Here is an 11,788-nt window from a genome sequence, read left to right on the forward strand (position 1 = left end):
AGTGTTGCAAACATGAGCGAATGTCAGTGGAAGGCTTTATTACTGGTGGGCAGAGAAGTGTGTGTGTGTGTGTGTGTGTGTGCGCATGTATAGGTGTGTTTGTGTGTTTGATAGGCCTCTCCAACTCCTCGCTGCTCCAGTGCAACGGCTGGAGGTAACCTAGCTTAACCTCTGACCCTGCTCTTCCCTCTGTGTGACCCTGCCCCTTGCCCCCGCCCGAACCCCCATTTACCCCCATGTGCCCCCTCAGCTTCTGGCAGAGATGGATGAGAAGGGGGGCCAACAAGAGATCACACACATTCTGCACCCCGCCTCTGTGAAAACAAAGCCTGTGGCATTTAAGGAAGACTGGGAGACCGAAGCTTTAATCTGACAGGCCACAGTGCACCCCAGACAGACCCGGGGAACAGCTGAAGAACGCGGCGGTGCCACACACAGACGGGGGAAAGAGGATGGTGCGAGGTGAGTAACCTCCGATCGAGACGTTCCTCTGCATTCCTCCAAGGGAGCTGTAAATATTTGCTAACGGCCCACAGCAAGCCCATACCTTTCTCCTGGGTTTGCATTTCCCCGCTGTGCCTTTAGGATGAGCCATATACCAGAGTTGCTTGTCTAAGCGTTATGACCTGCGGTGTCTCAGGTGTTAGTTTCCTTTTTTCGCAGTGTTTGGTTTCCCCCAAAAGCACCTCCGGGCTGCTTGTTTTTCCTTGAAAGAAAAAGAAGTAAAACATGGCCTTTCACTTTTACAACATGAAATTGTGGGAATAATGGAACAGAGGCGGAGGAGGATGTGGAATAGTGACCCGCCTGTCAGGACGTCTAAACAAAGAGGGAGTGGAGGGTCAATCAGACAGACGCGACCTGATAAGCTGGGCTCAGGGCTCCGTTGGCCCCTGTTTACTTTGCAGACATACCACTGGCCCACAGTCACTTCCTTCCAAGTCGGTCGTAGAGATGGAGAGGGATGAAAGGGAGAAGTGGATCTGAAAGGGAAGAAGGTGCTGGATACAGATTGCACTGGAGAAAACTGTGAATCTCAAGAATATAACAAAGCAGGAAATGTTTTGGGTGTTGCAGCGTCAAAAAACAATAAAATGTTATACTTTCAATCAAAGACAGCTATAAAGAAAAAGGAGATGGAGAGAGAAGTACAAAAAAAAAAAAACATTCAGCAGCAGCTGGGCATCAATTTCACTGCTGGGATCAGGATAGGTGATGTAGTTTAGAGAGAATGGCTGTGGTTGGCAGGACAGAGGGAGGTTTACTGGGAAATATGAAATATGAACACGTCACCCTCTACACTTAATCAACTTGCTTGGTAACTGTTGGAAGTCATCTCCCTTCCTTTAGATAACGACACCACCGATTGAGTATCCTCATTCTGTTTTAGTTATTACCGCCGTGCACATGAACCAGGAACCATTTTTCACCGAGGGAGACGTCTCACTTAAGAGGTATTTCCTCAGATGTATTTTCTTCTCTCCCCGCGGCGTGGGGTGGACGCTGCTCTCGTCCCGATAACATATCATCTATTGGCTTAAGACGTTGACAGGAAACAAATTCCCAGGGATGACAAAAGCCTGGAATGCGCTACAAGGAGGTGGTCTCCCACACTCCCTCAGAGAACCCTCCCCCCAAGCAGTCCCCCGTTCCCGGCCCTCTGAAGGATGTTTTTATGTGGTAATTGATGCAAAGGTGCTATTGATAAGAAAGAATGAAACATCAAACCACCTCACAGAGCAGCAGACAGGTTGGGGGAGGGGAGGGAGGTCCCGCGGTTCAATCAAACGTTTTAAGAACACCACCAAAGGGAGGATTAATCAGTCTTTCTTTCCCGTTTCTGTTCTCACGTTTTCTGTTTTCTTTCCCTCTGGCCCCTCCTCTTAGGCATCTTTTTCATTGCGGCCTATGTGTGTGTGTGTGTGTGTGTGTGTGTGTGTGTGTGTGTGACCATTGGTGCACCATTAAGACCTCGGAATTTCTTTTTTAAATGAGCCCAAAATCCATTAGATGACGTGCTGCAGACTTTTTATTTGTCTAACACAAATTAGTATTATATGTGACAAAAGTGCAGATTTGACATCTTGTGTTTTTTACATGTGTGGTCGCCTAGTTAACTTTAATGCGAGGTGTAGGCAGTTAAAGGCTTGGTTTAGGAGATTAAGAAACTGAAACTATACCCTGTGTCGTTCAGAGTTGTGATCGTGTCTTTGGTTTGAAAGCCTTTGGTCATGGTTAAATAAAAAAAACTTTTTCTTTTTGCGTGCACCTTTTGTCTCATATTCACGCCTCTGTTATGGCGTCTTTTGACGGTTTCTCCCAGCTGTTGTCCTCATTTAACCGCTTATCAGGAAGTGCTTTTCATTTGTTTGTTACGTTAGCGAGTAAGCCAAAGAAAGAGAGACAAGCTCAAAAACAGACAAACCATCGAAATGTTTCCACCTGAACCCGCGACGGAAAGGCTCCGGCCCCTTTTGCAGCCGACTGATGTCATGGGTCGAATTCCTGCGCAGAAGTAGGCCAGGGCCTTGTACGATAGCGGATTGCTGACTAATCATAGAGAACAAGCTGGGTAGGAGACAATGCTCAAGCTCAAAGGAGCTTTGTGTCAAGCGACTCGCCGAGCGCCTCGATGCTGCCGGGGCCTCAGCAACAAACGGCCCCTGTGCCGAGAGGCTGGTGCTGTTTCGAGCCGGCCTTCCAGTCGCTGTACCTGCATTGGACGGAAAAGGGGAAAAGTTTGAGTGGGTTTCGCTATTCACAATGAAGTTGGCATGGCCGCGTCTTATCTGATGCTTGTATCTGCGAACCATTAGCGGACCAAAGTCCACGGGAGACGCAGAGTGTTGCCTGTGTGGATTCCGTTTATTGTATTGCAAACGAGCCGATCTCTCACTGCGGCCCCCTCAGAGAGCGGAGATGCCTTTCCATTGTGAGAGGGTCAGAAGAGAAAACAACAACAACAAAGGAAAGGGGGTAGGGGACAGTCTGCTTATTGTGTGTGTGTGTGTGTGTGTGTGTGTGTGTGCATCTATTGTGTTGTGTGTTGCAGACAACTTGTGTAAGGTTGAAGTTGCCCGCGGGGGGATCTGGGCTCGTCTTCGCTTCGGGCCGGGCATGTTCCTCGAATCCCGACCCCAGGAATTCCACGGCCCGAGGTCAGAACTTTTATTTCTAGTCCTACCTTGCGCCATTTGCCAAAACACACAATTCACTGATCCCCTGCCGGCCAGAGGAGGGAAATAGCTTCTAACGCTCAGGTATTTGCTCTCATGCAAAGTCCGGTTAGAAAGAATTTGCTGCCGGCAACTACTTCTCCACCAATCATACATACTGATAAAGCAGAATCAGATAAAGAAGCTCAGGGTCTCTCATGGAAACGATGGTGCCAAGAGTAATTTTGAACTATTTGAAAAATGTTGTTTTTAAATCCATTGATTTACTATATATAAAGCGTCAGCTTCAGGGCGGCTACCGCTGTCTGTGTCAGAAGCTTTTGGGGAACAGCTTTGGAAGTGAAACTCTCAGTAAACTGTGCCGGGGGTCAGTGCAGCCACACGAGGACAGCTGAGGGTACATAAGGAAACGCACCGCCTCATATGGATAACAACTTTAACATTGTTGACACAATTGATTGTCTAGCAAGAACCGTGTATTTAATGATGCTGGGACGACCGGGCCTTGAGGCTGTAAAAATGGTGTTTATTTTATGATCTGGCGCAAAAGAGAGAGTGTCTCAGTGTATAAGTATGTCTTGCACATGTAACACGACGTGCCAAATGTGTCACAGCACATTAGGATCTTATTTATTATATGTCCACAAAACCTTTGGGGTAATATCATATTTTTTAATATATTTTATGCATTCCTCTGCCTCAATGTGTCCCTGATTTGTTGCAAACGGACGATAAACGGTAACTCAATTACCTCAGTGACCCGGGAAAATACGATCACTTAATGATTATGTGGGAAAGAATAGGTAGTCGGATGGGAGTGAAGTGATATATGAGAGGGTAGACAATAAAGCTATTTGGATCAAAAGAGCGGTGGGGTGGCTTCTCACGTTACTTGGTTAAACTTAGGCAGCGGCTAACCGCAAAAACGTACAGGGCCCGAAATATATGTCACAACTCACATAAGCGGTGAGATCTCCGATCTTTCGGCCCTTCAAGGCGAACGAATGGGTCGTAAGCGGCAGTCTCATGTGTTACCGTCAGTGATGTTGTCCTCATGATGTTGACTACTGAACCTCAAAAGCTGTCCTGTACCTCCTACTGTGTCCCTGGAATTTGTGTCTAAGCAAAGCAAACATGCTGCGGCACACACACACACACACACACACACACACACACACACACACACAGACAGGTTCATATGCGTTCAGCCTAATGAACATAGCAGAGGAGCCATTCCACATACCTCATTAATTTACTCGTACTGTTTTTGCTCATTGCACACGTACTGGAGGGGGTCTTTAAGATAGGAATGCAAGCCCTTCAACACACACTAACACACACACACACACACACACACACACACATAGACATGTGTATCTTCTCAGGCACACTGTCAGATGCACAGTGAATGAAATCACGCATAGTCACCAAATTGCACCATCCCCTTTTTTTGTTTGTGACACGGTGTCAGTGGGAAGCCCGGCTGTGAGCTAACCCCACCATATTTTTCTCATCTTCTCTGTTATGTTTGGCACTTATCGTGCGCTCGCAATGCACGCACACACACACACACATCGCACTCACACACAGCCCCACGCACTTCTTCTTGGCCATGTGCTATTAATACATTTAAGAAATCTAAATTCATTCATCTAAATCCATTCCTATCTTAAAGACCACCTCCAGTTTATGGACATGAGTTCTTTGTCGTTTATGTCCATTCCTTAGGTCACGTTTCAGCACACTATTTTTACGATTTTTGTCAGCTCCCACTGCCAGTATAAAGTACTTAAACTTTGGGAAAACCCCAATAGTGAAGAAGCCACACAAAGCAGGGAAATATTACATGTATTTTGATGTTCTCCAAGTGAACTTCCTGTTAATAGGACGACAAGGGAACAAAGGGGTGTTTTTTCCTACCGAGTGTTGTTTTTGTGGTGGTCTTGCTGGCTCATTTTTCACACGTACAATGGACATAGTAAATGATGAAAAAAAGTGTTGTTGTGCACTTTAATCTGCCTGTTTTTCTGCTCTTGTCCCCCTCATCCTTCCCCCTCCCCTTCGACAAACCCGTTGCAGATGACACATGGGAGCTGAGCTGGCAGACACATCATCCCTTATTATCACACAGACCCTCCGGACCCTCCATGCAGGGGACACAGATGAGCAGGTCATGCTGCTGGAATGTGGACTGGGACAGGTGGAAAGGGACATATAGAGGGGAGGGGAGGCCCTGTTGCATCATCCCTGTCCACTCTGCTGCAGTTTCCTTCATAATTGTCTGCTGGCAAACCTCCGACAAGAACTCTGGATCCTGCGCCTTGTTGTGTTTGGCCGCAGTGATTATTTTCTTAGAAAGAACATCTTTATTGATAAAACTTCATCTTTTGTCCAGGGCTGTTTTGCTTGCTGTTTTGTTTGGTTTGCCAGTCTGCGACGAGAACTCTGTCTCCCTCCTGACTTGTGAAAGATACATAATATTAATGATGATATTTTTGTTTTTGAAGAAAATAATGTTTGTTTTCATAGAAGCAATTACTGGAACTAAGATACAAAAGCAAAAAAAATGAAATACAGTGGTATGTTTCCGTTTCCGTTTTATATATAAATATATATATTTTTTCATATTTTGACATATGTCATTTCCATTCTATAGTTTTGGTCATAAAAATAAATCATGTGTTTTCTGCTTTTTGAAATGACCTACAAAAGCATTTCAAATGGATGCATTTCATATATACAGTATTTGGCAGCATTCAATTGATTGAGCTTTTTCATGGCACACTAGCCTTATTTTACTGTTACAAGTTTTAGTACCGTTTGTATGTTGGATGTCTGCTTTTCTATTGTTTTATCTGCAACATTTCATGCGGCCATCTAAGCCAGTTCTCATTTAAAATTTAAATCTGTTAAAAAAAACTTGGAATAACCCACGGACATTGTTAAAAACACACAGCACAGTGCTGCAAGAGAGAGAGGTCTGACGCTATGAGCACAACCTTGTATTTTCTAACAAAAAAAAAAAAAAAAAAAGTTTCAGCATGGAGGTCAAATAAAGACAAATTGTTATTTGCAGTTATGGCAGTAATTACTACTGGGCAGTATTTGATTGACTGGACGCACGGGGGTTTGTCTGGAGGAACGGCTCCCTGTTTGACCTGGCCTTAGACGGCCAGCTAACTCTCGCTTTAATGATAATAATAAGGCCAACATGGTATAACCTCTCTTGCTACGAGCCCTCAATTACTAGCCTGGCACATTGCGTACGCACTCAGTCTGTCTGGGGAGCAAGCCACTGGATAATTCCCGGTTACCTGTTTTGCGGGCCCTTCTCACAAACACACTTTAAATGCACAAACCAGGGGGGGGAAATATGTTATGAACACTTATGCAGAGAGACAGATGCAGGAACGTGACCATAGGAATTATCCCGTCATGTAAAGGTTCAGCTAATGTTCCTGTCAAGAAATGTCTGATTAAGTTAAAACAACTGCTGCTGCTGCCTCATCGCAACCTCAGGCGGCATCTGCATTGAGTGAGTAACAGGAAATTACTTTTGATGTTCTGTGCTAATTGACAATAGAATTAAGGCCATTATTGGGTGTTTCTGTGTTTTCAGCATTGCAACTCGTTATATTTAACAGAGGCCGCTGACTGTGACCACCAAAGCCCTTACTTCCCCACATCCAGAGCTAAGTGGGCAAGTTGAACCGTTTTCATTTCTGCTGAAAGTTTACTTTTTCTAAATAATGCGGTTTTCACAGGACGCGACGCATGAATACGAGTACGACGCTTGACGTGCTGTTTCATGGAAACATTCTGCATGCACGTGCACTGCGCACAGGTCGCTTTGAAGTGTCTGTGTCAATACACCCCAACTTATCTGGTAATCAAGTGAGCTTTTGTCCCCAGTTCCGCCAAAGGGCTGTAAATCCACATCATTATCTCACTTTCTGTCACTTTTATTGCCCCGTCATATCCGCTAATTTAGCATTTTCCGGACAATCATCACTCAGGCCAATCCTCATTGCACACTTGCCCCAGTCAGATAAGCTCACACTAAAGGCTGTGGAAGTGGTGGCATTTGTAATATTGGGCTGATATTACAAAGGTTACAAACTGATCCAAGTTTCCATGTGCTGTGGGAGATTAATTCACCATGGTAACACCACCTCCAACCATGCACACGCACATGCACAGACACACACATACAAACTCAGTGTCTCATCGTTGTAGGTGCTAGGAGGCTTTGAACTTGCACACGGGCCAAGACAATCAAAAGTGTGACTCGTCATACTGGATGTCAGCTAAACCTCTTTAATCCCTTCGGCAGTAAAAATCTGAATGATAGCGCGGGCCGGTCGTAATATCATATATTCTTTCGCCGTGCCGTCTTGCATCGTTGTGCATATGTTCTCCACTGTGGCACCGTTTACTGGTCTCCCATAGGCAGACCATTAATTGCTTGGCGCCTCGCAAGAAAAAAAAAAGGGAAAAAGCAAACAAAGAAACAGTTTTGTTAATAGCCCGCTGCTGTTGGCTGCTGATTTTGCCCAAGTAGTAATGCCAATTCTTTTGGAACACACACAAACATCATACTGCCACCATCATTAGCAGGGCTCTGTGAACACAAATGTGAGTGTGTGCGTGCGTGCGTGCGTGCGTGTGTGTGTGTGTGTGTGTGTGTGTGTGTGTGTGTGTGTGTGTGTGTGTGTGCGTATGTGGGTGCATGTTTTAGTATTTTGAACGTTTGTGTGAATGTGTGTGTGTGTGTGTGTGTGTGCGCTTTCATTTATATTTGTGGATACATGACTGTTTGTTTATGTTTGTGTACATGTGAGTGTTCGTCTTGGTTTTTTCGCAGACAAAACCTTTGTCATCACTGGTGTGCCAGACCGGTGGCACTGCCATTTTATTTAAATGCACACACAAACACGAACACAGATAGTCTTTTAGTTTTGGCATTCCCTGGATTAGTTCCCGTCCGCGTTGCTGAAGCATGAGAACGAAATGGACAGTCTTGGTCTGAAGGATGGCACAGCAGACACAGAGACGTGCTGCCAGCTTCATTGGCAAGTCTCAACTGACGATGGTTTGTGGCGCATTTGCAACGCCCATCTCGTGTAATATTCTCACAAATGTTTCCTATTTGTATGTGTGTGTTGACAGCGTTGGGAATGACTCATTCTTTAAAAAGGTCGTATTTTTCACACTGCAAATGAAAGTGTCTCTGAAAGTGTCCCAGGAGTTTGAATCCTGGATGATAGTTTTATCGTGAGCACTCTGCCATCTACCAAAATCACAGAAAAGCAGAAGGACCGGAAAAAAGAGGAAGGAAAAAGGTCAAGGAGAGGAAGAGAAAGAGAGCGTAGAAGGAAAGAACTCAGTAACCCCTGGACCCTTGCAAGGGCCAACGAAATGGAGCTTATCGTGTTTATGTGGGGAAGAAAACTAGAATGCTCATCTGGCCCGAGGAGAGAGGAACCTCCGCTATGGCTGTATGCTGACTCTGTTCACTGGAGACTGCAGCCTGTTTGTGCGTGCGTGAGTGTGAGTGTGTGTGTGTGTGTGTGTGTGTGAGAGAGACAGCTGGACATACACGCTGGCCCTTGCTTAACTGTTGCACAAAAGTCCAACTCGACACTTCTCATTCAAAAACACGTTATAACATTCACAGCGATCCGTGTATAAACCACAGTTTGGGTTTCTCAGAAATACTTTTGGCTTCTTTTCATCATCAAAAATTACAATTTTCTATGTAGGAATTACATTTTTCCTGCTGAATTTAAAGCTATTGGTCTCCAGCTTTGAGTCCCGGTGATGGCGCTGCTTGTGTTGTTTATCTCTACCTGAAGAAAAATAATATTGCCAGCCACTCCAACAGAGAGTTATTTGAAGTGACGGATAGGTATGGATCACAGCCTGCCTTGTAATTAAGAGAGATTGCTATTTTCCCCTCAGAATGGCCTCTCCTATCCTGATCTGTAATTATATGTTGTTGAAACATAGAGGGGAGTGTCCCTGGATATTGTGCAGCCTGCTTTACCACCACAGCAAGTGCCAGCATCACCGATTGTCTGCCTGAGGTTTATAAAGTCTCGATTCTTTTGGGGTTTTCATTAACAACGTCCAGCACATTTTGTTTATCCGCACAGCCGTCACTGTCTTGCCTCTAAGGTCCTGAATTGGTCCACGGCAAGTGGGCCGTGCATGTGTGTGTGTGAGTGTGTGTGTTGTCCCTGGTGGTGCCCCGGTGACCTGCGCATATGACACTGACGTGCAACAATGATGAATGCCCCGATAGAGTGAAGTATAAGGACACACCTGGATAATGTTAAAGTGAAAAAGTCAGAAAACCTTAAACGGTACAAGATGCTGACCTCCTTGTTTAATTAAGTGCAGTGTTCTGCTTTAAAACATTTACTGCCACCCACTTCACTCTTCCTGCAACACCTTCAATCACATTTTGCCTTTAACAAATGCGTGAATTTTTCAGAAAGGAAAAAGTGATGCGGGAAAATGAAATCTACTGTGGGCTGATATTTAAAATTGTCTTTTGGAGGAAAACATGAACAGTTTTGAACTGAGTTGCCATAGAGTGTAGTGTTGGACTCTTGTGAATAAGTATAGCCCAGGCGGTCCGTGCCCCCCCCCACACACACACACAGAGTATATTTCAGTGTAAAGCTGTGACCCCCTTGTTTTTCCAGTAAGAGGAAATTGTCATGCAACGACCCGGTGACCACACTGGAAACCCTTTGTTATGATTTTCTATGGTTTAACCACTTCATTACCCATGTTCTGGCCCTCCAGAGTACAGTCTACCACACGCATCTTGTTGCATCCACATCGCTATGAATGTGTTGCACTGACCTTTCAGAGCCGTGTGACAAAGGCACCAAAAGCCTCAAAATTGCAAAACTTTACAAACATGCAAACCACCGCGATCTGTGTTTAGTGCGTGAGTGGGTGGCGTAAGTCCTTCTCGAGCTTCTCAAAAGTCAATCAAATGAAGCCCAAAGACAAACACTGACACCGCGCAGTCGTTTTTCTGTGGCCGGATTGTTTGTTTTTGTCTCATCCTCGTGCTCTTTAAAGTCACTTTTTTTTTTTTTGTACACATTAAAAACCGAGACAAATAGTTAAGCCATGTAACAACAGGACAAACAAACAGATTTGATGGCGAAGAAAATCCCTCTGCCCCTCTGGTGCAAAATCATCTAAAACTTCCCCTTCATTGTTAATGTGTCAGAACCTACGGTTACATAATTGGAAATCCTCCTCACAGCTCCTGGTTGATTAGGAATTAACAATTAGATAGTTTTTGTGGGGCGTTGAAGAAACACAATCACCTCTTTATGCTCAGGCTTTGCTGTAAGCACCTCAGAGCCAATGCAAGGATGTAGATTGCATTACAGCTTATATTATGAAATTAGCCAAATAGTTCAGTTTTTTATGCAATTAATGAGAGCGAGAGCGCTGGCTGGTCGAGCGCGCACACAGTGCACACAGGGGTTTTGACCATTCCAGGGGCCCCGTACAGTTTGTCCTGGCCACGGAGGTTATGTGGTATGACCCCCTTTCCCTCAGATTCCCTCTCTCTGTCTCTGTCGCTTTCTCTCAATCTCACTCCCCTCTCTCATCCCCCCCTTTTCAGTCCACTGCAATTAGAGAGGCAAAAGTGGGAAAAGGAGGAATGTTCGAGCACGCTTTGTGAGGATCGGTCGAAAGAGAGAGGGAGCGCAGGAGAGAAAGTAAGAGATAAAGAGAGAGAGAGAGAGAGAGAGATGAGAGAGACACAGAGGAGGGGAGGAGAAGAAAGGATTGGGGGAGGCCTGTCTTAATTGGCCTGTGTGGCCACGCTGGGGCTGTGATGGTCTGGGCTTGCCAAACCCTGTGCCTCAATAGTTGGCCTGGCCTTACATGCATCCCGTGCATCCGGCCAACCACAACTAACTCTAGTGTGCTCCTTGGCAGTTTCCAATGTCAGGCCTGGGAGAGTTGTGCCACCCACATCTACACTCCGCTCCGCAGCTCAGGAGGCCGTCTAACGGGGGGTGGATGCGTGGATTATGGTTTATGGTTTATTTGACTCCACCAGTTTAGGTTGAGGTGGCCCATCCGGGGTTTTTCTATTGTTTTCTATTGTTAGGATAATTTTATAGTGAGTTCACGTCTAGGTTTCCGGATTTAGATGCCGATGTGGATTTTTGGAAAAAAAAAGGTTGACAAGAAGACCATTCAGCCATTAAACGCAGTAATCCAATCAACACATGAAGTTGTCTGGCTAGATTGATCTCTTAATCATTGTAAGACTATATATGTCATACCGCTGTGGTATCACGCTTTAAAGAAGTTGACGAGCTCTAACAATCGTGTAAACAGATTTTTGTAGTGTAGTATTTTTGGTGTCGCCCCTGTTTTGTTTTGGTGATGTTGTGCCAGAAGCTCCTGCGTTAGGCACAGAGGTCACGTGACGAGCCCCGAGGACCAGAGAGTTCCTGATCTCATTACCAAGCTCTAGAGAGTCTTACTCTGTATAAACACTGGAAGGGAACAGGCTAAGTCCCTCAGCGGCGCCTGGAGAACACACACACACACCTGCCTGTAGG

At 45.3% G+C, this 11,788-nt stretch overlaps 1 long non-coding RNA gene across 1 annotated transcript; it reads left to right on the top strand.

Annotated features, from left to right (window-relative positions):
* Window positions 1-324: 324 nt before the first annotated feature.
* On the top strand, window positions 325-5,865 carry LOC120808718 (uncharacterized). Its single transcript, XR_013451154.1, has 3 exons — window positions 325-462; window positions 3,053-3,158; window positions 5,256-5,865. It is a non-coding gene; the product is annotated as an uncharacterized LOC120808718 (long non-coding RNA).
* The last annotated feature ends 5,923 nt before the right edge of the window (window positions 5,866-11,788 follow it).

The sequence above is a fragment of the Gasterosteus aculeatus genome, chromosome X (assembly GCF_964276395.1).
Source record: "Gasterosteus aculeatus chromosome X, fGasAcu3.hap1.1, whole genome shotgun sequence".
Lineage (NCBI taxonomy): Eukaryota > Metazoa > Chordata > Actinopteri > Perciformes > Gasterosteidae > Gasterosteus > Gasterosteus aculeatus.